The sequence below is a fragment of the Eretmochelys imbricata genome, chromosome 11 (assembly GCF_965152235.1).
Source record: "Eretmochelys imbricata isolate rEreImb1 chromosome 11, rEreImb1.hap1, whole genome shotgun sequence".
Classification (NCBI taxonomy): domain Eukaryota; kingdom Metazoa; phylum Chordata; order Testudines; family Cheloniidae; genus Eretmochelys; species Eretmochelys imbricata.
Window position 1 is genome coordinate 20552862 of NC_135582.1, and position 25518 is coordinate 20578379.

The following is a 25518-nucleotide window of genomic DNA, read 5'->3' on the forward strand; positions in this document are numbered from 1 at the left end:
CCTCAGCGCAGCGCTCCGCTCCTCAGGCAGCGGGGCGACCTGAACTGGCCACGGCAGAGCCCTGCCGTGCCGCTGCAGGACCGGACCTGAGATCCAGGGGGGCCGTCACCTCCCCCCGCCCCCCCGGGGGCCGAGCAGCCGCCGCCGCAGCGGCAGCATCCCCGCTGCGCGCGCCAGCCGGCTCTCCAGCTGCCCGCCCCGCTCGCGGGCTGCGCGAGGCCGGGCGGGGAGGAGCTTGGGAGCGCGGGGTCCCGCCGGGGAGTTGGGGGTGGCGTGGCAGTGAGGAGCCGGGGTCGGGGGGGGGGGCGGAGGAGCCAGGCGCGCTTGAGGGGGGAAGTGCGGTGGCGGGGCCGGGGCGTGCCCGGGGGAGCGGCGCTCGGGGCGGGCTCCGCCGGGCAGACAGGACGGGCAGGGGCGCCACGGCCGGGGAGGCGCTGAGGCAGGAGGGGGAGCCGCGGCCGGGTAAGCGGCCTGTCCCCGGGGGCACGGCGGGCGGCATCGCTCTGACTGAGGCAGGAGCTTCGAGTCCGCGGCCCCGGGGGGTAACGCTGAGGGGGGCGGGCGCCGGGCGCAGCCTGGGGGCTCTCTCCAGGCCCGCGGGAGCGGGGGGGGGGTTGTAGTCATGTGCGGGGGCCACGGGGGTCTGGACCAACCCCCCCCCAGCGCGGGTGCTCCTGCGCCGGTGTCCTGGGTGCCCCCCCCGCCAGCCACCAGCCGGGAAGGGGAGAAAGGCAGCTCGCTGGGAGTGGGGCTGCTGTAACCAGGTGGCGGGGGGGCAGAAACGTCCCGTTCTGCGCTTTGAGGAAGGGGGGATTCATAGGGCGGGTTAAGGATTGGCGGTAGCAGGACTGTCCTTTATTGCTAACCCTTAGTCCGTGCCCGGTCTGCACGGCTCCGCTGCAGGTTCAGGACTGACCAAGTAAAGCAAGTTTGCATTTTTCACCTCCGGACAGGACACACTGGGGATCACCTTGAACATCATTTCCATTTCCTTTGGCCTGCTGGTTAAAGAAAAGTATTTAAAATGATCAACTATTTAACCCCTGCCGCCCCCACAATCTCCCTGTTCTCACTGCTTTCCCCTCTAAAAGGAAAGGGAGGATGGTTTGGCTTAATTTACCCATTTTATCCTGATTTTTAGGAAAGCCCGTTGTATTTATAGTGCCTCATTTATAGTTCCCTTATAAATCTCTATTTGCACTCAGATACAGTGCTGGAGAGGGTATGGGAAAGTGTGTGTTTTGGTTTCAGCGTTGTTCTATAGGAGAATGATGCATGGCAGAAGCAGGGCTACCCAGCTACAGGACTTGCAAAAGTCAGTTTATGTTACAGCGTTTAGGCATTTAGAGCTAGTTATAGGAAACTATTTAGGGTTCAACACAATGAGATTTCACTTTCTTCCCATGTGACTCAAGAATGTTGCCAGAAAGACTGACTATCCTTTATAAAACGCACTTTTCCATGTTACATACCTTAACAAGGGCCATTGATTCTTCGGGGAGACATGAATGCAGGTGACTGCACCAGCTGTTTCATCAAAGCCAGGGTCCATCATCACCATAACTCTGGAGGCACTTACAACTTTCTCCAGGGGATCAGAGCACACAGACCCTATTAATTAACTCACCCCTCTGAGCTAGAACAGTGTCTACAAGGGGAGGGAAAGTTCTTAGTTCAGAGCAGATTGTTTTCATATTCAGGAAAAAGAGTGTTATTGCTCATGTTACAGAAGAGAGTAGAATCTAGCACATAGGTAATGAGATACAGGCATGGCAAGTCAGTTGATACACATGTTTGAAAAGATGCAGGGAAGGGGTGGGGGGGCGAGTCCAAGCAAAACAAACCAGGATGAAATGATTTTCTTTTAGTGGCTAGAAAAAAAAAAAACAAAAACACACACACCTGGACCAATTTTTGAGAAAAGGATAAGAAGCTTGATGCTTTTCACTCTCTGCCCTCCTTCCCCTAAATGCCAGATGATTAGTTAAACCCTGAAAAAGGAGAAGTAAAGTTTTGAAAACATGGTGTGTTCATGAGGCAAACTGTTCAGCTGAAGTTCCAATGTGCTCATAGAGCAGATAGCTGCGTTGAACACACACACCTACTGCTTTCTGTGGAAGTGAAGGGGTAGTGCTTTTATTTTTAATTGATGTGACTGTTTTGAGCTTGGCAGTGCCACATCTTTCTAATCTGTAATTTGCATGTGAGTGATATGCAACCTCTCTACCACCAGGCTGAAAGTGGGATAGCAGCAGTTGTTTCATTTTTCAAAACCATGCCTGTCATTTGCAGATTAGTTTCCCCCTAGTTTTCTCTTGCCATGTCTCATCTCATTACTAACTCTATGTTCCAATTTCATTTTAAACTTCTCAAAGCCTCACTAGTAAAAAAATGTTTAAAAATCCTTTAACTGTCCAGAAAAACGGGCACAATTTTACCAGATGATTGCAATAATGTAGTTGTATCCATTAGTTTCCCACTGAGGTTCCTCTTCTGTATGTGTTATATATGGAATTGTATTCTGTGCATGGGATATAGTCTTAAATCTCAGGTATTCATATGGGTCTGAAAAATTACACTTGGTCCATAACAATAAACAAAATTCAACTAGGCAAACTCTAAAATGAGTTCATTTTCATCACACTCCGAAGATACAGAAAATACCTTGAACAAACACACATGCTCATTGAGACCATCCGTTAAAATTCAATCTGCACTGGTGCAGATATTTTTATAATATTTAATATTTTGAAAGTTTTCCCCACTTATGGGCTTTTTAGCAGATTTGCTTAGTGCTGCATTTTTACTTTTTTTTTTTTAAATAGAGAATAATCAATTTCAATGACATATGGATTTACACTTACCTAATAGAATTTGAATCTAAATGCTACTTCCATATCCTGAGTTAAAAATAAATGGTGCCTTCTACAAACATATTTGTTTGGGGACTACGTATGTTAATTTCAATTAAAAGAAATTATATTTATCCACATATAAGTTAAACAATTATTTAATCGGCTAATATATTAATGAGAGAGTGCCCATTTCTATGAAGGCAGCGACATCTACACACCATCCTATTCTGTGCTGAGCTACATAGGAATGCATTTGTTCGATGGTAAACTAAGCACAGTAGCAACAACACAATCTCTCTTCCCTCTAATAAATGGAAACATCTTGAGCGCTATCTGCTGTACAAAGGCAGTACTACCAACATAGAAATAGAGACGTATGCAAGCACACTGCAAAGATTTTATTTCCAAATCAGGGCTAGATTATGCAGTAGTTTGAAAAGACTGTTATGCAATTAGTCATAATTATAAAGACTAAATTCGGATGAAGTATTTAGATAGATCTTTCTAAAATGAAAAGCTGTATGCTATAAATTCCAGGAAAGCTGAATTTCTATAATTGGCTTTTAATGGAACAATAGCATTTAAACTAAAGTACTTTAGTTCTATCCTATTAAATACAAACAGACTCAATTTAAATGACATTAACGTTGTCACACAAACTATCAAAAGTTGGCCTTAAATCATACTTTTCCCAGATTAACTAAGAGTAAAATGTTTGTAAAGCGCTTTGAAGATGAAAAGCGCTATGTACAGTAAATGGTAAGTATTATTAGTTGTATTCCATCCTAGAGAATTCACAATTAAGAACGAAATGTTAGGCCTAAACTTTGCATTCCCTTATTTTGCTGTGTTGGTGTCAACCTAAAATGTTGTTTGAATCTGGGTGTATTAATTTTCTGGTTTAATTTTAAGAAAATAAAAAATCTTTCCCTCGAAGGTTATAAAAATACATAAACTGCAGGAACAGTGCTGCCCTGGCTGGGGGATGGACTAGATGATCCAGTACTGGGATGCCCACAGTATGGCCTCAGTGCCAAATATGGTCCCAAATCATCTCTACCTGTAACTACAGACTAAGGACAAAGATGATTAACAGCAGATTTTTAATGCTAGGGAATCCAGTCAACAGCAACTTCTGTTCCTCTATCAAATAACATACAAGCACAAGCAAATAAAACTTTTATTGATCCATGTGCCAGTGTGGCATTCAGTCTCACTCTTCAAATTGCTGTTCAAACTCATTTCTTTTGGTTAATCTTAAAGAGTGTCCTTCACCTCACCCTTCTCCCCATTCTGTCCTCTAATTTTAATAGAGCAAATTAACAGGAACAAAATAGGCACATACCCAACAATGAACATATCAAGGGTCACCACTGAGTGTAGGGGGAAGAACTGGGGCTCACACCAGAAAGAAAACAATAATGGATGGAGTAGCTGTTAAATGGGTTCACTTTCTTTTCCAAGAGGTTCCAGCAGTGCTGGGCAAAGGCCCTTACATCTGGGGTTCAACAAGCATCCATCTTGTGACCCCTTATATTCATTATGAAAAACTGTAATTAGGGGAGAGGTTGAGACTTTGGACTGCAGTATCCCCATGTGACCGTGGTCGCTGGAGGGGTCACAGAGACTGCTTAATCGGGGCAAACTGCAAAGAATAGGTCAGATGATCCCCCAAACTGGTGATTTACTCTTATAATTAGATTCACCATGCCGGTAACAAAACTGCTTCTGTAATACTTTACTGGTTAGCAATCCAGCTTTTGGCTCCCACCCAGACAGCCAGGTCTATATAGTGAGGGTTATTTAAAACTTATTCACCATATATAAAGTTCTACCAATCTCAAGAGATTGGACACATTATTCACCAGGTCAATGAATATTTCAGATCTTACTCAAATATATGCTCACAGGCAATTCTTATTAACTAAATCTAAGATTTATTAAAAAAGAAAAGAGTTACTCTGGTTAAAGATCATTATACATACAGATCTGAGTAAAGTTCTTATATCAATTTCATAGTAGAGATGGCGAGACTGCTGATTTGTAAAAGTCCTTTCGGAATCAGTTCAATAGGTGATAGTCCAATAGGCAGTCCATGTGTAGAGTTTGAGAGAATTTGCAGGGATAATCCACGGTACACCTGGAGACAGTCTTGAGACTTGAACTTTTCTTGACAAAGTTTAAGCAGATCTGAGAACCTCAGAGTTACGAATACCCCAGGAATGGAGATTGTTCGTAACTCTGAACAAACATGGCTATTATTTCAAAAGTTTACAACTGAACCTTGACTTAACACAGCTTTGAAACCTTACTATGCATAAGAAAAATGCTGCTTTTAACCATCTTAATTTAAATGAAACAAGCACAGAAAATATTTCCTTACCTTGTCAAATCTTTTTTTAAAAAAAACTTTCCCTTTATATTTTTAGTAGTTTATGTTTAAACAGTACTGTACTGTATTTGCTTTTTTGTGTGTGTGTCTCTGCTGCTGTCTGTTTGCATATTTCCAGTTCTAAATGAGGTGTCTGATTGACTGGTCAGCTTGTAATTCTGGTGCTCTTAACGTTGAGGTTCTTCCTTAGTAAGGATCAGGTCCTCTTGGCAGCAAGTGATCACAGCAGGTATTCTTTGGATGAAGAATGGCTTCGAAGTAAATCTCTATTCTTAGTCACACACCAGTAACTAGTTGCCTTCATTAGCATAAGACAATTAACCATTCAAATGGCTCATAGGTAGTTTACTACAAACTTCAAAGAGAAATAAAAACAATGATATCATTACACCACAAGTTTAATCTAAATGTTAACATCCCCTGTTGATTGTTGAATTAAAAGAATATTTTAATGAAACATAACAGCCAGGAACTGAAGTTTAGCACCTACAAATTAATTAGATCACATTGTTTACCTGTATCTTATTAGAAGTTTAACAGAGACAAATACAATTAGTATCTACTTCTAATTCTCTGAAAATACTGGCTTATATTTCAAGAACTCCAGTCATTTAACATGGCTTTGCTAACTATCTACAAGGAATGGCCCTGATTACCATTTCAATACTTTTCTAATATGTGCTTACAGGTGGATTTTGGGTGACTTAGCCTGCTGGTTGCTTAACACTTTGATGTTACTCAGTTCTACATCTCATTTTTAGTGACTGCACACACTACATATTTATTATTTTCCCACTGTCTGACAAGAATAGAGGATGGGATGAATAAACTGGATGAAAATGAACTGATTTAACGTGTTTAGTTAGAAGTGTGGCTGTGGAGGCATTTATATAATTGGTTGAGGGTATGTGCCCACCTTTTATCAAAATGGTTTGTCTCCTGAGTGTTACTGAATCCATTTTTGTCCTGGATTAGTAAGTAGGTAAACATAGGGATGTGTACCTTTCATTCTCTGTGGCTGACTGTAAGGCTGCTGCCATTTCTCTCTCATGTAGACATTGTAATGATCATCAGTGACTTTGTGATTCAAGGATCGATAACCACAGTGCATTGTACTTTGAAGTCCACTTTCCAAGTGAAATTAAAGATGTTGGTGTTGATCTTTAAAAGTCTGTATTGTTTTGGGATTTAAGTATCTGGGGATCACCTCTCATCCTATACCCCAGTGTGACAGTTAAGAGCTGCCGTGGGGCTCTTGCTGTAGATTCCTGAGTTTGAACGTTTCACAGCTGGGCTTCCAACAATTTGTGGGGGATTCTGTAGGAAAAAAACAGGACACATGAGCCTGATTCATTGAAATCAGTGGGTGTTTTGCCATTTACTTTAATGGGTACTGGACTGAGCTCATTTCTTTACGGATTCAGATTTCAAGTGTTTATGTAAGTCAGTTACATCATGGCCTTCTCTTCAGTGGAATAAAACAATGTAAGCTTAACTCAAGTTCGCTTACTTTAGGTAAAATCCTGCTGAAGATAGTTTGTAGTTTTCACAAGTGTTAGCAGGTCAAATTAAAGAGTAGTCTGCCTTTAGTTCAGCCTGCTAACTCGTGTGGAAACAGACTTGTCTTTCCTAGGATTTTACATTGGGTTAGCTCACTTGAATTAAGAACACAGTTTTATTTTATCTAGTGAAGACTTAGAGGGTGTGCGTTGTTTCCCTCTAGTGGCTAGTCCAAATAGAGAATAGCAGTCTACTGCTATCAGCTAATGCAGTGACTCTCAACCTTTCTAGAGTACTGGCCCTCTTTCAGGAGTCTGATTTGTTTTGCCTACCCCCAAGTTTCACTTCACTTAAAAACTACTTGCTTACAAAATCAGTCATAAAAATACAAAAGTGTCATAACACACTATTTATTGAAAAATTGCTTAATTTCTCATTTTCCCATATAATTATAAAATAAATCAATTGGAATATAAATATTGTACTTACATTTCAATGCATAGTATATAGAGCACTATAAACAAGTCATTGTCCATATGAAATTTTAGTTTGTACTGGCTTCACTAATGCTTTTTATGTAGCCTGCTGTAAAACTAGGCAAATATCTAGATGAGTTGATATACCCCCTGAAGACTGCTGTGTACCCCCAGGGGTATGTGTACCATGGTTGAGACCTACTGAGCTAACAGAATCACTGTTTTGGCTCAAGTAGTAGAGGTTGCTGTTGCAGTAATACTGATACCAGGTTCAGACCCTGCTGATGACCAATGCAGGAGTTCATTACACTTACAAATTTAAAGCCTGAGGTATTGAGTGGCACCTGGATGGTATTAAATGTCCTTTGCTCCCTTTTACTTCAGCATGAGATGAGGGTACTTAGCACCTTTAGTCTTTAATTTGTATAAAATTTCAAATTTGAAGTTGAGAAATACTTTAAATAAAATATAAATCTCTAACTCTGCATTCCTACAATTTTTATATGTTCGAAGATTTTTTTTAAAGCAAGCAAATCAAACTTACCTGTGAGCTGGTATCTATGAGTAAATAAAATATTCAAGCCAGGTCAATTTTTATGGCAGATAAAAACCTTTGAAAAAACAAGCTTTATAATAGATGTGCTGGCACAGCTCTATGTAGAGTGGTAACAATAGTTTGCTAGTTAAAAGTGGGATGCATGCAATAATGGTAATCAATACAGTTAAAGCCTTTTTATGAACATGAAAGAAAAATAAAAAGGGGGAACAAAGAAATTAGTGACTAGTTAGTCAAAGCGTAGTACCAAGTAAAACACTTGAGCAAATAATAAAGGAATTGATATGTAAGATCTTAAAAGACAATCTGATGACCAATATGCAGCCTAGTTTAATAAAGAACATACATGCCAGATTAGTCTCATAGTTGTCTTTGTTACAAATATAGCTTCAAGAGTCTAGTCCTGAAAGCCTTACTCATGTGAGTAATCCTCATTCACCTCATCAGTACTATTGAAATCAATGAGGTTACTCATGTGAGTAAGGATTTGCAGGCAAACCGAATTTATTATGTATTATGTGTATTTTAGTAGTGGCCCTAATGTATCTGGATTTTAGTAATTTAGTCCCCAATTCAGGAAGGCACTTAAGCATGTGCTTAAGTCCTTTCATATTCAAGAAAACAGTTAAGTATGTGCTTACCTTTATTGGCTTCAGTAGGACTTATGTATATGCTTCAAGTTAAGCACATATTTAAGTGCTTTCCTGAATACAGATGCCTTCCTGAATTGAGGATTTAGAAATTACCACATAAAGTCATAATCATGATCTTTCTGATTTAGTATCTTGCCTATAATTGTGGCATGTTACCATGTGTCCAAATCTAAGGGCTGTTCTACACACAGTCTTGTACTGTTGGTACAAAAACTGTGTAAACCAGCACTTAGACTTTATGATAATGTCATTAGAATAAAAATACTGTAGGGTGGGTACAAAATTGGCTGTTAGACCATAAACAGAACAATAAACCAGATTGTATAGAGATATCAAAATTCCATGACTTCAATATTGGGACCAGTACTATTTCACAACATCATAAATGACCTGAATATTCAACATCAATCAAATTTGCATGCAATACCTCATTAGAGGGAATAAATCAACAGTGGAGGAGAGAAAGAAATTCCCAAATGATTTAGAGAGATTAGAAAAATATCCATATAGGATATGCTTTAATTTAGAGAAAAGACATATAAAATCTAAGATTGTTGTTATTGATAACCGTCATGCTGAGAAGGGTTTGAAATGATAATGGATGCCAAAGTAAATTTGATCTTGCAATGTGATGTTGTAAGAAAGAAAAAAGTATATAGGGGATAAGGCCAAATTCAGAATATTGTGTATAGTTTGGGACCTGTTGATATAAAATAGACATCAGACAATAGATAACTCAGAGGGGGACAGGAGACATCCTTTCAGGGGGGCAGGAGGGAGACAAACCAGGCTCCTCATGACCACCACTGGCACCCAGACCAGCACAAGACCCTAGTGGCCTATTCTCTCCCCCTCCCTGCCATCTCCCCTCCTTTTGGAATAACAGCCTTCTCCTGCTGTCCCTAATATAGCCAGTCCTATGGCGCCAATGATAGAGTCTGTGCTGCAGTGTTGAAGGTTTAGTGTTCAAGTGCTGTTGATGTAGGGGTGGTTTGTTTTAGTTGTTCATAAAATAACTTATTTTTACCCTTTTCCTTTTTAAAAAAAGGGGAATTCCATTAATATAAAACCCTATGATGAAAAAAATGTTATTTAGGTTGCGAAGTCAAGCACTCAGAAGTTAGGAAATGCCAGACCAATAGTTGCCTTTGTAACCTTAGTTCTATCCTTGTGCATATGCATTATAATACAGTCTTTGGTTATGTAATCATGTACTTTTTTCCCCACAGGACACCTGTCTCATTTAATGTACAGGACAGATGCACAAGAGGGGGCAGAATTAAGGTTGGAAAGGCAACCATAAATCTGGCATTTCCTAACTTTCAAGTGCTTGACTTTGCAACCGCAATAACGTTCTTTTCAAGTAGTTTCTGCATGTAATAGCAATAAAAGTTAGATATCAGGTTTATTTAGTACAGAGGTAAAAGGGGTTTTAACATGAGGGATGTTCCATGTATTGAGGCTGACAGATTTCCGTGTAAATTTAAGCCTCACTTTTAGAACTCTCAAATGTCAGGGTTTGTTTTTTTTTCAGCCGCAGCTTAATTTAGTGAGGCTTAATTTTACCCAGAAATCGCATCTCTCGCGATCAATTCACGAGAGTTGGCATGTCTGCACAGAACTCTTCTTCTCAAACTTATACTTATTTGTAGGCATAAACCACAAGGGAGAGACTTCCTCATCAGTTAGTTACTTAGAAAAGGTGAATTTTATAATCTAAAATGGATCCCTCCATTTATGAATCCTTTTAGTGCTTCAGCTACCCAATTTATACTTTAATTGTATTTTTCTTTTCTCCTGTTTCTGTTTTCTTCATTTGGCTGGAGAGTTAAGGAAATTATTGCTCTCGAGCATTCCTCCTATTTCCTCTGATGCAGGTCACAGGTGGAGTGACACCAGATTACATTTCTTCGTGGGATAGTTTCGGGAACAACTGTCACACCATGGAGGATGCCTTGTTTCCCCCACTCCCATTTTCGGTTCATCTGTACATCTTTGTCTTGCATGCCGAGGTAAGGTGTTCCTCTTTCATCATAGGAGACAAAGCCTATGTTCCTCCTTAGCTGTCATACTGGGAGCCAATTAAGCTTTCATTCACCCCAGAAGCATGCAAGTTTATAAGATGTATTTTACCAGCAGGGGATGTAACAAATTACCAGATAGGCCTGGCTACAGAAATTAAGAAGATATCTTAAAATGACATGGTCTTTACTGATTCCTGCTGAGCCTACACTTTCCCTGTAACATACATCTTTACGACTTATCAAACCTAGCTAAGCGCTTTGATACACTAAATGCAGAAAAATATATATTGAAATAGGATAAAAATTGAGACACAAACTGACAAAAGTGAGGAAACTGACTGGCACCCTACTGTTAACACACACGTTTAAGGAAAAAAGGGCACATCATCCATTTGAGTAAAAGGAGAAGGATTAGCTCCTTGGAGTTTTGTATTTTTGTGCTGTCACAATATCATTCATTATTTAAGTACAAATTTTCTGCAGCTGAAGTCTTTGTAGTTCTTTTAAAAAGCTGTAACGATTCATATGGACTCAGAGACCTTGTAGTTATTTATGTATTTATTTAAAAGTTTGTTTTCTGGAATAGACTAATGAGATAATACAGCTTGAACTATGTTCTGACCTCAGTAACACCAATGTACGTCCAGAGTTATCAGAAGTCAGTGAATACTTCAGATTTATAATGGTGTAACAGACAGCAGAACCTAGCCCCTTGTGTTTATGCAGGTCTCAAAGAGATGTCAGTCATATAATGCTCCAGCATATTTCAGGGGAATGCACACAGTATATGGCAGGATGCTAAAGGCCAAATCCAGCTTGCCTTGCTTACTTATAAGCAAGTAGTCCCCTTGAGGTCGGTGGGAGCAAACAGGAGAGGTGCTGTCAAGGACTCATCTGAGTGAAGCTGATTGTAGTGCAGATTCCACACAAAAGAGCTGGTGGGAAGTGGAGGAAATAATGTATGTGTCCAGTGGCTCCATGCCAAGCCTTTCACACCCTGCCTCCTCTTGCATGGATCTCTGAACTGTGGAACTCTACTTATAAGGTCCAGGACAAGAAATGGGGGAAGGGAGAGAAGGAATAGGACTTTGCCAGATGCGTAAGTTTACTTTTCACCCCAATATGGATCAAGGATTAAAGCATGGGACCCCATTGCACTGATATTAATAGTTAATCATTATTATTATAATAGAACAGGGGTGACCAAACTTACTGAGCATCTGAGATGCATATGATAATCTTCAGAAGTTCAAGAGCTGGGCACGCTTGCTGGGACTCAGGGCTTCAGCCCTGCTGGAGGCACCTGCCAGGGCTCGGGGCTTCAGCCGTGCTCCTACTGCAGACACCTCCTGCAGGACTGAAGCTCTGAGAACTCCTTCCGCGCTTGGCAGAAGCCCCTAGCCCTGCCACAGGGAAGAAGCTCTGAGCTTCCCCTCCCCCAGTCTGGTAGGTAGAGAATGGCAGGGGGGCACCGGGGGCTCCGTGAGCCACACTTTAACTGTAAAAGAGAACAACTGCATGCGGCTCATGAGCCATGGTTTGGCCATCCCCTGTAATACAGATTTCTATAGAACTTGGATCTGGAGCATCTGGGTTACTATCACCTTTCACCAGGATTATAGGAAACTAATAAGGCAGCTCCAGTTACTCTTTGTTAAGAGATTGCTGGATGCTGTGAAAGGGAAAACAGGGAGGGGACCTCAGACTAGCACAAGAATCACAGTGGAATGACCATATATGCAGGGAAAAGCTTGTTTGATTGACAGAAGTCCTTCCCTATGCAAAAATTAATTTACCTCTGTAACCAAAGCCATTATGAGGCTCAGAATAGTTTGGTTAAGGAAGGTAGTGAGGAGGTGTCAGCATGGCCTTTCCATCACAAAGCCTCTATCGCCCTATCCCTTAGCTGTGGACTTCTGTGGGCAGAGACCTTGTGACCTGCTGTCCTTCCTTAGCAACCTGTCTCTTCTTCATATGTGACCAAGTGGTTCACTCTCCTGCTTTGGCATTTGGGCTTCCTTCAGAGATGGCCATTGGCTGTGTAGCTTGTTTTCCTCGTTTCCAGTGAGGAATCTTTTTATGGGCTGGATGGCTGGTCCACTTTCTTGATAAGGGGCAATGGGACCCCCTCCACCTGGTTCTGCTTATGTCTGTAAACTTCCTTTTTCTTAATCTCTGTGGGGCTGATGCAGTTCTTGTTACCTGGATTTGAAATGATCCACTCTGCATGTTCATTATGAGGTATTTGTGTGTCTCTATATTTACACATACCTTTACTTTACATATCGTTACAGCCACTGTATCTGTTTGATCCATACTACTTGGATACTGTTGTATGTTAATGCGGTCACATGTATCTAATTCTGTATTTGAACCTGTTTATAATATGTACCTTGATATTACATGAATACCTGTGCTGTGTACCCTGAATGGGCTGTTTTTGCAGCCTTTATGATAACTTTATAAACATACACTGAGAAAGTTTATAACTACTTGAGTATTAGATAAGTTTTAGAATGACCATTTCAGTTTTATAAAATAGACTCATGTTGGGGGTGTTTCAGTGACTCAAAATGAAATTCCTTCATGGGTCCTGCACTAAATTGTTTTAAAAGTCCTAAGTTAAAAGAAAACGTGATGAGCTGGTTTTTCATTGCTACACTCCTTTTTGTGTGCAAGTTCCATTCTGAGCTAGTAGCATTTTATACTCTGCATGGGTATAAATGTCTATAAACAAGCAAGGCCTGATGATCCAGTAGCTTGTATTTTTGAATATAAAAGTCAATTAGAAGTCTGACAGACAAGGGTCCTGGAAGCAATATGCAGCTTGAAAGAAAAGATAAAGTCCTAAGCAGATTAGTGATGTACTGAGTCCAGTTCTAGACCATTTCAGTTCAGAGAGTCATGCAGACTGGCTGTGTGCCTTCAGTTCAGAAAAGGAATGTTAAAAGCAGAACTGGCAAATGAAATTAGAAAGAGGCGAGGATGGAGACACTGAAAGAAGAAAGTTCTGAAATTGTTTTTTGAAGAGATCTGCAAATATTTCTAATACATTTCCATATAACATCATACCAATGGTTTCACATTGTACCAAAACAATCCTTAGCAATGGTCTGAGAGGCCAACATTAGAATAAGATTGCTTTCAGACATTGCTTAAAACTAAATAAATACATAAAATAAAATCCTAGATTCCACTAATGGCTCCACTTCCAGCTCAGCTGAGAATGAATCACCCACGCATTTATCAGATAAAACAAATATGACTTTTTATTGTGAACTACCTGACATTAGCAGTGATAAAGAAATCTGTTGCATTTGAATACAGAATAGTGAGGGGTATAAAGATCAGTCTTTAGAATGGTTATAAACAGATATACAAATGTAATATTTTCCTTTATTCTTTCAAGTTGGTCAGGAGTAAAAGTAATAGGTAGATACAATAAGGTACACAGACAAACTTTGCCAAAAATACAGTATAGTAAAACTAGTATAATTATCATTTACAGAGTATAAAAACCCCATAAGTGGTCTTATAACAGGCACTATTTCTTGATCGAGGTTAATAAAGTGAAAAGTTGGCAAAAGTAGAAACTTCTTTATTAATGTATCTTTTCCAGGATAAGTGGTGATTGGAGTCACAGATGCAGGTACTTGTATTATGTATCTGTTTTCAAATTGTTCATCTTCTGCATCATCATCAGCTGTCAGATTTTATTACTCCATCCATCACCTGTAGATGAACGGTAAGTTTTTCATAATACCCAAACCTCTAACTTGCTGATAGTTCTATGCCTCTTTATGCCATATGACATAATGGACTACATGCAAGTTCTTGGGCTTCCTCTACATTTTGAGGATAATTATTCTAAACTGGAAAATAAATGTACACCACTGGGCTCAGCTAGTAATTGGTCTCTCCTGTAAAGAAAACAGAATTCTCCATTCCCTACAATACCAAAACAACTATTTACAGATATTTTTTACATGTGAGGGAAGCATGTAATCTAAGTCTACTCTTCAGTTCCATGAGCTATTAATGACAATTTAACTTGGACTATAAAAGATACTGTATTTTACACTTATTGTCTGTAGGCTTGTCATGAGAAAGCTGAGATAGATAGTCCGCATAATATGTTCTACTGATTTCCTATATTCAATGCTACCATTATAAGATGAAAGTATAGTCAATAATGCAGCCTTGCAGCTGCTAAATTTGGTATAGCAGTTGTAGGCCATTAAGGCTTGTAGTTACTCACTCACTAGTGTCAACTTTTTAATTGATTTTTTTTACTTCATAGATCTAAGATTTTCTTTTGTGTTGACTCTAATGTTTTGTAATTTAAAGGGACACAGGGTTAAAAGTAAAATGTATTAAAAATCCTTAACTGTGTTAATAAAATTAACTTGAGATTATGAAAAGTAGAGCCGAGTGAAACTTTTTTTGACAAATAGTTTATTCATGGAAAAATGCAGTTTTAGTTGACCCACAACTACTCACAAATTTGTCAAATACTTTTGCCTTCCCTGCTTTTGTTTTTCTTTTCCAGGACTTTGCTACTAGTCAGAAAACGGTCAGAGGAGGAGACTGCCTTATAATTTTTAACCCAGTCTTCTTAGCTTATGCGCAACTGGCCACAGGTGGCACGTGACCAGGATTCATCACCAAATTTGGTCCACTGTTTGGATCATTAGCTTCCCTGGCTTGGGACAGGGAGCGTGATGTTAAATTCCCTCCTTTGCCTGATGTAAAGACAAAAGCTTATGCTCAAATAAATTGGTTAGTCTCTAAGGTGCCACAAGTACTCCTTTTCTTTTTGATTTTAACTTGATTATCCTACTGGGCTAAAGAGTGGCCCAGTCATTGCACCATGGGGTAATCCCAGGTAGATGACTTTCAATCTCTCCTATTAAAGCTGTTCCACTTTGTATAGATAAATATTCATTGGACTAAGGATTTGAACATAGATCTTCCACACTCCAGGCAAATGCCTAACCCACTATGCTGTAGAATTGCTCTTAGTTCCTTGGTGCAATGTCTATTCACTGTCATTATGAATGACTCTGAATTGCCACTGTGATTTATAAACTGCCCATGTAATACCTGCTAACTACCTCATCCTCTGGCTGTTTTGTGAATCTAGCTCTATAAAAATGATAAAAAATTCCATTTTGGGTCAAACATTTTGATGAAATCTTTTCACAGCTTTCGGATTTGTTTCATATTGAATCAAAAATATTTTTCAATTTTTCTGAACTGCCATGAGTCAATGAGCTATGTGCTTCCAGCCAGCCTCTTTCTCTCTCTCTGAACCAAGAAGGGAAGGTTGGGCATTTTAGTCCCTAGGACAGTTAGGACTACAGTCCAGGGCACTGGCAAGGCCTTCTGGGAAAGGGGTTGGGTTTTTCAGAACAGGAAGAGATGCAGAGGAAGCCAGAGGGGCAAAGGAGCCTCTTCCAGAAAAAGGGGTAAGTAACTCATTCTTGTTTGTTTGTTTTTCATTTTGTATATACTGAGCTTTTATTTGAAAAGTCTTTGAGGCTGACGTATCTGGGGAGAGGCTGGGCTACCTTCACAAAGACTGAGGGCAAGAGAGCCCTGATAGGGGAAGTGTCTTGTTTGTTTTGGAAAAGAACTCCACAGGTATGGACCTTTGTTTGGTTTGGTCTGGTCTGCCACAACAGGTACAGTCAGCACAATTTAGCTCGAACCCTTGTTAAGTAAAAGGAAACATGGAGGAGGTTCTAAAATCCCTGGTTCAACAGGAGCAACCAAGAAGAGCAGCAGTGAGACAGTTGGCTAAGCAAGAACAATAGCAACAATTTATGAGAGCAGCCAAGAGGCCCTTGAACAGCTCCTAGAGCAGCTCAGACAACAGCTTGCTATTTCTGGGCTACTCACAGATCTAAATCTGCTGGCCAGTTTGGAAGTTAGAGCCAATCTGACTATATAATATTGAGGTATATTTGGCTCCCTCTGAGAGGATTGCCATAGTAGCCTATGGGGATTTGCTTTGTTCCTGAAACAAATAGCTCAGATGGCTTGTCTGGGTGTGAACTAAGATTTGGCCCAGAATTTTGACCTCTGGGGAGAAATAAGGCATCCTAGACTGGAATAGGGATCTTTGAGGAGACTTTTCCTATGAGAACAAGCACCTTAATAGAGGCTATACAGCCATCCAAGTAACTGACGAAATTGTCGTATTCTGTTCCATAGTCCTGGAGGAATAGGAAAGGTGGGTCTGAACATTTAGTCTGGCTGCTGGTGCAGAAACATATTAAAGGTCTCCTGGAGATGATAATTGAGGAGGAGAACTTGAACGTGCCTCTTATGAAGAGCTTCCCTATGCGTGGCTAGTAGGGGGGATGCTCTGTCAGGACTTTCTATCTATATCTCTTTGAGGTAGACTAAGAAAGTACCATCCTGCAACTTGAGGAAGACTTGGACACAAAGAACGGGATATTTATTCAGGTTATACATTCATTAGAGGCCCTATGGTGGGTGCAATGGACAGGACTTCTGGGGTTACATGGTGTCTCCACATTGCTGCAAAATAATGTCTAGCCTGGTAAACTTGGGTTGTCCCCAAATCATAGTTAGAGTCTATCTGATATTGCTGGACTTTCTACAAATCACAGATCCCATCCTCATCTCCACGGGTGGAGACAGCCATAAACCTGATGTAAGTGGGAGATCAAGGGAGGATTCTGGGTGGGGTCTCCAAAATAGTTCTCTGGTCTGTGGTTATAAGGAGGGATTGGAAGCATAGCCACATTCTAGCGGGGCTGGTAATTATGCCTTGTCCTGATCCTATCTTAAAAGAAAGGACCTTGCCTGAGGGAATTCTGTGTAGTGTTTCGCTGTTGTAAATTCAGATTGTGAAGATCCACCCCATCTACAAAAATCCAGGAATTAAAGCACAAGGTTTTGTGGGTGGGGTTGTTTGTGAGTTTGATTGGGGAAGATGGAGTGAGGCTTTGTCCAACTGGATTGATTGGGAAGTGAGGCTTCTGACTTAGGTGTCAGAACTACAAAAGATTCTTCTTGTAACATCTTAACAAATTCCTTTGATGTAGTAGCTGAGCAGTGGCAGGTAGTTGGTGCATCATCTGATATCGTGAGTAAAGTAACAGAATACACTAAAAGGTTAATACCATATATATCTCCTGTAGGTCTAAAATAAATCACGTCAATGACAGTTGGTTTTCAAGTAAGAGGTAGTCTGGAATCCAGGTATAGCATGTTAAATTATGCAGATATGTTCTAGCTAGCAAGAATACTAAACATACTTTTCATCTGATCATCAATGTTATATTATAATACAAGAAAGGGATACAGCAAGTAGAAATATAATTTTGAAGTATGTTGCATCAGAACTAGTGCTTTTAGAGTTAATCTGTAGGTAAGAAAAGAGATTCAAACAGATATTACTATCTGCACTGTCTTAGGCAGTGATGCCATCATTATCTGTTAAAAGAAATACAGAACATGAGTTTAGAACTTGGATGATAAGTGAAGGAGATGGTGACTTTCAGATATATTGTTTTAGAATGTTAAAGGTGTCTGTAATTTCTAAACTTAAATACTCTGGTTAAATTTCATCATTTACAGTCATGTGGCGTTACACTGGGGATGAATTTGACCCATTATGTTACCGAGTTTCTTTGTTTATAAGCCTTAAAGTTCATATTTGATTCTATGACAACAGGAAGTCTGAGATCAAGCACTGTGAGTGGCAACATATTTTCAGCTATTACATATTTTTAAAAATCTATCGTATTTTAATAATTTACTAAAAAAAAGCGTTTTGATGTTTCTCTTCTGAATAGCATTTGTAATTTGACCTCATCAGGGTACCTCCTGAGGATCTCTACGTGCTCCTAGTTTTACCTCATAAAAATTTATTTTTTTCTTCTAATTGCTGTAAACTTGGAGTAACTTTGTGCTAATCGCAGTTGCCATAAATTTCTGAAGTTTATAACAACTCCGTGGTAAACTGAAATTTACACAAATTGCCATTTGTTCCCCACAATCATCATGACTGACAATAACAATATCTCACTCGCTGGGGCAGCCAATATTCAAGCAAACAGCCTGTTGTTGTGGTAAGCACAGACAATGTGCTTGGCACTGTGCAAAGCATAAATATAATATAATAAACCTTGCCCATAGGAGCTAAAAGGGAACATGACAAAATGCACTGGGAGACCCCAAAGAAGTGATTAACATAGGGCCAGATTGTGCTCTCTTACACCTTCTGGCTTCTCGGCACACAAGTGCAGCTTAACTACCAATGGAGGGATTTGAAGACAGAATGATTTGACTGGTTTGGCAGGCCAGGAAAGTCATTTTAGTAGTTGTGTTTTGGATGGACTGGAGGAGAGTGATTTAGATGAGTGGGGCAGAAGCAAGTGGGGAGGGGACAGGAGAAAGGAGAAGAGATGACCTGGCCATCTAGTTAATTTACATTATAAAGCAGCATTTCAGTGCATCTGGTTGCAACCACATAGTGAAAATGGGAAGAGGTGGGGATTAGGTGCTGATATGGACAGGGGCAGAACATGTCTGACTGAATAGGGGAAGCAAATGGGAAACAAGGGCAGAATGAGGGAGGTTTCCTAACTCTCCCCCACCTCCCATCAGCTCCTATTCCTATTCCCCCTACCTTGAACAACCTTCCCATAGCGACTCCACCTGCACCCCTGTTTCACTCCAGTGTCCCTCCAGACACATTCTCTCCTGCCCCACCCCCACCCTGCAGAGTCCTCCAGTTTCCCTTATGTGACTGTCTGTACCCCATGTTCACCCTTTTTACAAGACTATTATAAATTTTGTACACAATATGCCCTGTGAGGTATCATTTGAAAACTCATAATCTGCTGAACATTATTGTCCTGGTAAAATATATGTGGCAACGTTGTATGTAAAGTTATAAGATTCTATTGTATAACATTGCTGTAACATGTTCCAAAGTTAGAAAGGCGGGCCCAAACCGGTTCTTCAGAGACAAAGGTACTGGCACGCCCTGACAGGTATCAGCAAAGGCAAATGGGCTGTCACTTAGTTAAGCGGCTGTTCTCAGGCAGGGGGAAGGAGTGAACAAGAAATTTACAGTTCATCACAAGGACGGTTCAAACCTCACGTCCACACTAGATTATTTTGTCACCATGACTCAGCAAGGATCTTTCTAGCACAAGAAATTGAATTATAAAGAGGTTTATATTATTATATATATTATAAGTTATAAAAACGCTTGTCCTCACTCTCCTTCTTCATCTCTGCTCATGACATCAACAACTCCTAAAGAACTGAATTTGGGGAGGCTCTTCAGCCAGTATAGACTGCTGTAAGCTTATGGTAAGAAAAACCTTTTGCTTTTAAGTTCACTTAGTTTATTAAGTGAGGCAATTAGCTTGAGTTTTATAATTTTATTTCTTTTGTAACCAACCCTGATTTTTATGCTTCATTGCCTATAGCGACTTAAAATCTTTTTCTTTCTGTAGTTAACAAATGGGTTTCACTGTTTTATCTAACCAGTACATTTGGATTAAAGTGTGTGGGGAAACTCCATTTGGGATAACAAAGCTGGAGCATATCGTTTTCCATTGATGAAATGACAGACTTTATATGAGCTTGCATCGTTCAGCAGTGTGTTGGACAGTACAAGATGCACCTTTCTGGGGGAAAGTCTGGAACTAGAGAGCTTGCTGGTGTTGCTTTGTAGTTTAATTCACAGGTGGCTAGCTAGTAGCACTCAGTTCTGTGGAACTGGGAGCAAGTTACATGCTGGAGACTGTGTTTTAACTGGCCAGGAGTGGCTGTTCTCACAATAAAGCAGTGAAAGAGGCACCATAGGTTGGAGAACTGCGGGGGACACAGCTGTTCAACAGTCCAGATTATACCCTAGGCAATGTCACACCTTGGTTACACCTAAGTTTTCTTGAATCTCTCCAAGACCTGTCACACATTTTTGAGGCGTTCAAGAAGTAAACTCCTTCTTCCATAGGTGCTGACTTTTATTTTTCCACCCCCACTCCACCCTGAGACCCCAGCCTACTCCGCCCCCTCCCCTGAGGCCCTGCCCTTGCTCCCCCTGTTCCCGCCCCTGCTCTGCCTGCTCCCCGAGGTTCCTGCCTGCCCGCTGCTCTCCGCCCTCCCACAGCTGCCAAACAACTGATCAGCGGAGTTGGCACTATGCCTGCTTCCACTGCTAGGGGTGGGAGAGAGGGAGCCCTGTGAGGGAAATTAGTGACTTGGCATCACTGGAGTAAAATGTGACACACACACACACAGCTGCAGTTTTATGAGAGTTAAAAAGAAGTTTGCTGGACATACTTTCTTCATTTTCCATCATAGCATTGGGTTCATAGAAGGAAAGAATGAGAAATCTGTTATTCTACAGCTTGTGGCAGTGTTACAAACAATGGAAAGGAAAATTATACAAAACTAGTTGTGTATGTCCCTTCAACAGGAAATGGTTTTACAAGTAAAGAAAAGGGTGAAGTAGAAAGGGCATGTAAAATGCAGGATAATATAAAGTGTCCGATAAAGTCCCAGGTTCTTTATTTGCCACTATGAAGAATTAAATAGATCATTGAAGTAATTTCTGTTCATGTGTAACAGTTTTAAAGTATTAGCTGTGGTGATGGGGATGATGTGTTATTTATTGCGTATTGTCTGAAATGTTTTACTTCCAGCAGCTTGTCACATAAATGAGGTTTCCAATAACTTGCCACAATTAATGTTTGCCAGAGGATTCTGTGGTTATAACAGACAATGACTTCAGCAGAACATCATTCATTACTGAGGCTGGTTTGATTGCTGCACTGACGTTTGTTATGTTACCAGATTCTTCCACCGATGGGCATTTGCTACAGGTGTAGAAGCTTTGCCTAAGATACAGTACAGTATATACTGTTAAATTCACCAGCATAGCGTAATTGAAGCTTTGTCAGAAACAACAATCGCATAATCTGTTTGCCAGTAGCTTGTCAACTGCTTGCCTCAGAAGATTTTTGCAGTTCTCATTTGCAATATAAAACTGCTTTTGCTGAAGGTCTGCAGCAAAGATGCAGCGCCATAGCCATAACAGGCTGCCAGAGGGCATATTGTCCCAGTTGGGCAGTCATGGCTAGCCTAGATCTTCTATAGATATATAATCAAATCAAGTAAAATGTGGTCTGTGATGGCCTGAAAAAGATGAAGGCATACATGAGGAATCATAGGCCATCTAATCTCATCCCTTGCACGAAGCCAAATGCAGATAACTATAAATAAATACCAACATTCTTTATAGCCACCCACTGTTTTGGAAACACGTTCAGGTCCATTTGCCAAGTACTAGTGTGCAGAGCCCGTTTTTCCTTCTAAACAGTGAAAATCAATCTTGGCTGTGTATATATTTTCAGCTGTATGTTTTCTAGCTGCATTTAGGCCTTGATTTAGGCCATTTGGTGTTGTCTAGATCAGATATTAACTGCAGCTCAATGGCTGTGATATTAGCTGGAGACAGTGCAATTATCCTTTCGCCTGGGTTAAGCCATGGTTTAATTTCTTGCATATTTCTGTTCTTCGTCCTGGGCTATCTCCCAGATGATTCAAAGTTAAGCCAAATCTGTGTTTTTTTTAAATAGCACTACAGATTCATCCACATACATAGCATCCCTTCACAATCTTATCCTGTGATGAAAATTGAACCATTCTTCATTGACAAATGGTTTTAGATTTTTGCTTTGTTAGCTAGCTAGGTCTCTGAGCCCAATTTGTATCTTTTTAGCTATTTCCAGGGGACCGAATATATTTTTGAAAGCAGAGCTCCAGTGATAGATTACAAACTCTGAAACTTTTGTCCTGAAGTACATTATTACTGAGGTTTAAAATGGGGTATAATCTGGGGAGACAGAAATCAGGTTTATACCTTAGTAACAGCTGGTAGGTTCTGGCATTCCTGCACTTTGACTATTTGTAGTATTTAAATGTATGCAGCCTGATGCACCTCCTTTTTTATTTTTTTTATTTTATTTCTTTTTAACTGTCAAATAGAAAGCTCACTTTGGAAAGCTTTTTTGATGTTGAGATATGAGTAGTTTATTAAGAACTTTAAGAGAAGAGATTTTAAAAGGGAGGTTTAGAGGAGGCGGAAAGGAAATTAGATGTAAGAAAGAAAAGAGGAAGTGGTCGGAGGAAAGAAAATGTGGGAGCGGGGGAGAAGAGATATTGATTGAGGAGACCAGAGAACTGTTGAGATCAGCTACCAGACTGAATATTCAAAGATATTATATAGCACCTACAAGAGATTTTGAGATGCAGTTCAAGAAGCTAGTAGGCATTGTGCATGATTATGATTATATTATGGATGGGGGGAAAACTACTTGTTTGAACCCATTCACAACATTAGGTTAGCACAGATGTTGGAGTTCTCTGCATTGCTGCTCTCACAGTCTGTCCCTTCCTTGGATGTGTCTAAAACCTTTCCACAGGATCTTGCTCTCTGGAAACCCCACCATTTTACTCTGCTACCTCTGCCTAGCAGGATAAAGTATTTTCAAGCTTTCAGTCCAGTTGATTCTTGTCAAAGATTACTGACCCAGTTGGCTGCCCATTTCAACTCAAAACACAGTGAACTTCTAAGGCACTTTGAGATTTGACTCTTCGAGACAGACAATAGCAATAACTGCCTGGTGACTTTATGTTGCAGTTCACCGTCACTCTTCGTGACCAAGCAGCTGCGTCCGACGTCTGCTCCTTGACAGATGGACTTTTTAGAAACGAAATAATCCAATGAACTGCAAGGGAAAGCCTCAGGGAATGTTGCTCTTTCTGCCAGATGACTTGATATCTGCCAAGCAGTAACCATCACTGACTATGGGAAGAGCCATGATCCAGGAAGAACAAGAAGCTGGAGCTGCCACTATTGAAATAGCGGTGACAGAGATTCAGAAATTCTGGACTGTGGGCTCAGTTTCAGGCGTATGAGTTCACTGTAGAACTATGGCCTAAGAACACATGATACTAGTGCTGCCGTGCCTGGTGAGCAGAAAATGGTGCTACCTCTGATGTTCCAATCGCCTACGTGACTGTCGCAAGTCCATGCCAAATGTGTTATATTTTTACATATCAGAAACCATTCCTGGGGCCTTTACTATTAATCATGTGTATGTGCTTCCATAAATGTACATGGTACTGTAGTATGCTGCTGTGATGCTATCTTGGGGTGCCCAGGACTGTGAGACAGCTGGTTACACCTCTGCCAGTGCAAGAGAGACTTGTTTGTCCTTAACTGAATGTCCGCTCCCTGACACCATGTGGTGTTAGATGCTGCTTGTAATTATTAGAACTGGGAGCACTGGCTGTTGGGAGTCTGAAAGGACAGGAAACAGGAAGGAGGGGGGAGGAGTTGAGGAGGCTGAGTGAGAGCTATCGAGGGTGCAGCAGCAGCTTGGTAAAAAGGTTTCCACTTTAACGATAAAGTTCTGTTGAAGTTTGTTAGTACCTTGCCTGGTTGCTACAACACACCACCAGTCTGTTAGCCACTCAAACAATCTCTGGGCTTTGCCAGCCCTTACTTTGTCTTGCAGGTAGCAATAGGTGTATCCCAGCCCCCGAACCTCTCTGAAAGTATCCCACTGCAGTATCCAGCAGCCCCCGACACTGGACACTCATAGAAATGACCAGGTTTGCTGTCCCGAGGGGAAAACTATCCACGCAGCTTGACTGGTACAACTAAGGATCAAGTCCTTTATAACATCACAGCACTGAGAAATAGTGATAGTGAGACAATCATAAATTTTATTATGAAAGGCAGAGATTTGAGAGGTACTGAGTAAGGATAATGGAAACAGAAGTGATTACATATCAAAGAAAAATACAACATGCTTTTTAGAGTTTGAAATTAATATTAACAGACTAAAATCCCCGTCTAAAATATTTTCTTACCTAAAGCAATTTCCCAGTGTCACCAGCCAACATGGCTGGGATCCACCTTTTGTGAATGCAGAAAGCACTGTCCTTTTTGCTCCCTCAGTGCTGGGTAACAAGAGTCAGGATGGCTCCAAATTGTCGTCACATACTTGTGTTGACTGCATATACAGAATTAGCTTCCACTGTGTTGGCTTACAATGCTTAATCTACATATGAACCTAGGCAGACAGGTGAATATACATCCCTTTTTCTGGAGAAACCTGTTTGTCAGCCCAGCCTGGGACACAGACTGTAAAATATAATTTCAGTACGTATACACAACTCCTTAAATATAATCTATACATACATCTCTCAACAATTCTGAGGATCAATATGACTACTCCTGAGGGAATTCTGCTCCAAAAATTTAAAAATTATGTGCACGATATTTTAAAATTCTGCAAATTTTATTTGTCAATTGTCAAATAAATGTGGCTCCAGCATGGCAGTGGGGAGCAAAGGCCACTGGCTGCAGTGAGATGGGAGATCACCCTAAAGCCCCCACCTCTCCCGGTATAGGGACTTGGCAGTGAGGCTATACCTGACACAGTGCAAAGGTTGGGCCTGCCCCAGAAACACCCCGGGGCCCTGCCCCTCTGCATCAGGTGTGAGTGGGCAGGCTCAGCCCAGCAGGATCCAAGTGTGGGGAGATCCAGGTGTGGCGTGAGAGGTTTTTGTGTGGTGCAATCTGGGTGTGGACGGCTCAGTGGGAGATCTGGACAGGGGCTCATTGGGGGGCTCTGGGTGCAGGGGCAATGGGACTCTGCAGGGGATCCGGGTGAAGATGGTAGGGGTTCAGCAGGTGGGTCTGGATGTGGGGAGATGGGGCTCAGCAGGGGGGGTTGGGTGTGGGGGGGCTCATTGGAGGGATCCAGGTGTAGGGTAGGGCTTGTCAGGGTAAGGGTTTGATGGGCCTGCTTAACGGGGAGCCCCAGATGCTGCCGGGGGAACACCGCATGCTGGGCTCCTGCTTCCCCCCATGATTCCCCTATCCCCTTTTCTTCTCCATCCCCCTCCTCTCACTCCCACAGTCCTCCCCCCGCCCTATTCTACCCCTCACCCTTGCTTCCCTCATTCCCCCACCCTTACCCAGCCCCACCGTG

General features: G+C 41.1%; 1 protein-coding gene and 1 long non-coding RNA gene across 7 annotated transcripts in view; one reads left to right on the plus strand and one right to left on the minus strand.

Moving 5' to 3' along the window:
• NXPH2 (neurexophilin 2) overlaps positions 1 to 1508 on the minus strand; it is a 60007-nt gene extending 58499 nt beyond the window's left edge. Inside the window, exons 1-2 of one of the 2 annotated variants that reach the window (XM_077830475.1) lie at positions 1473 to 1508; positions 917 to 1001 (exon numbers count right to left, since the gene is read on the minus strand). The gene's annotated coding sequence lies outside the window, so the exon portion shown is untranslated. Of the gene's footprint in view, positions 1 to 866; positions 1002 to 1472 lie in introns of both variants that reach the window. The other variant, XM_077830474.1, reaches the window with a different exon arrangement.
• On the plus strand, positions 373 to 24641 carry LOC144272433 (uncharacterized). Of its 5 annotated transcripts, none has more exons than XR_013347551.1 (5): positions 373 to 462; positions 10310 to 10444; positions 14076 to 14201; positions 15006 to 19813; positions 21154 to 24641. It is a non-coding gene; the product is annotated as an uncharacterized LOC144272433 (long non-coding RNA). The 5 variants fall into 5 exon arrangements; XR_013347550.1 differs by having other exon boundaries at positions 376 to 462; positions 10261 to 10444; XR_013347553.1 differs by having other exon boundaries at positions 376 to 462; positions 10261 to 10444; positions 21157 to 24641.
• The last annotated feature ends 877 nt before the right edge of the window (positions 24642 to 25518 follow it).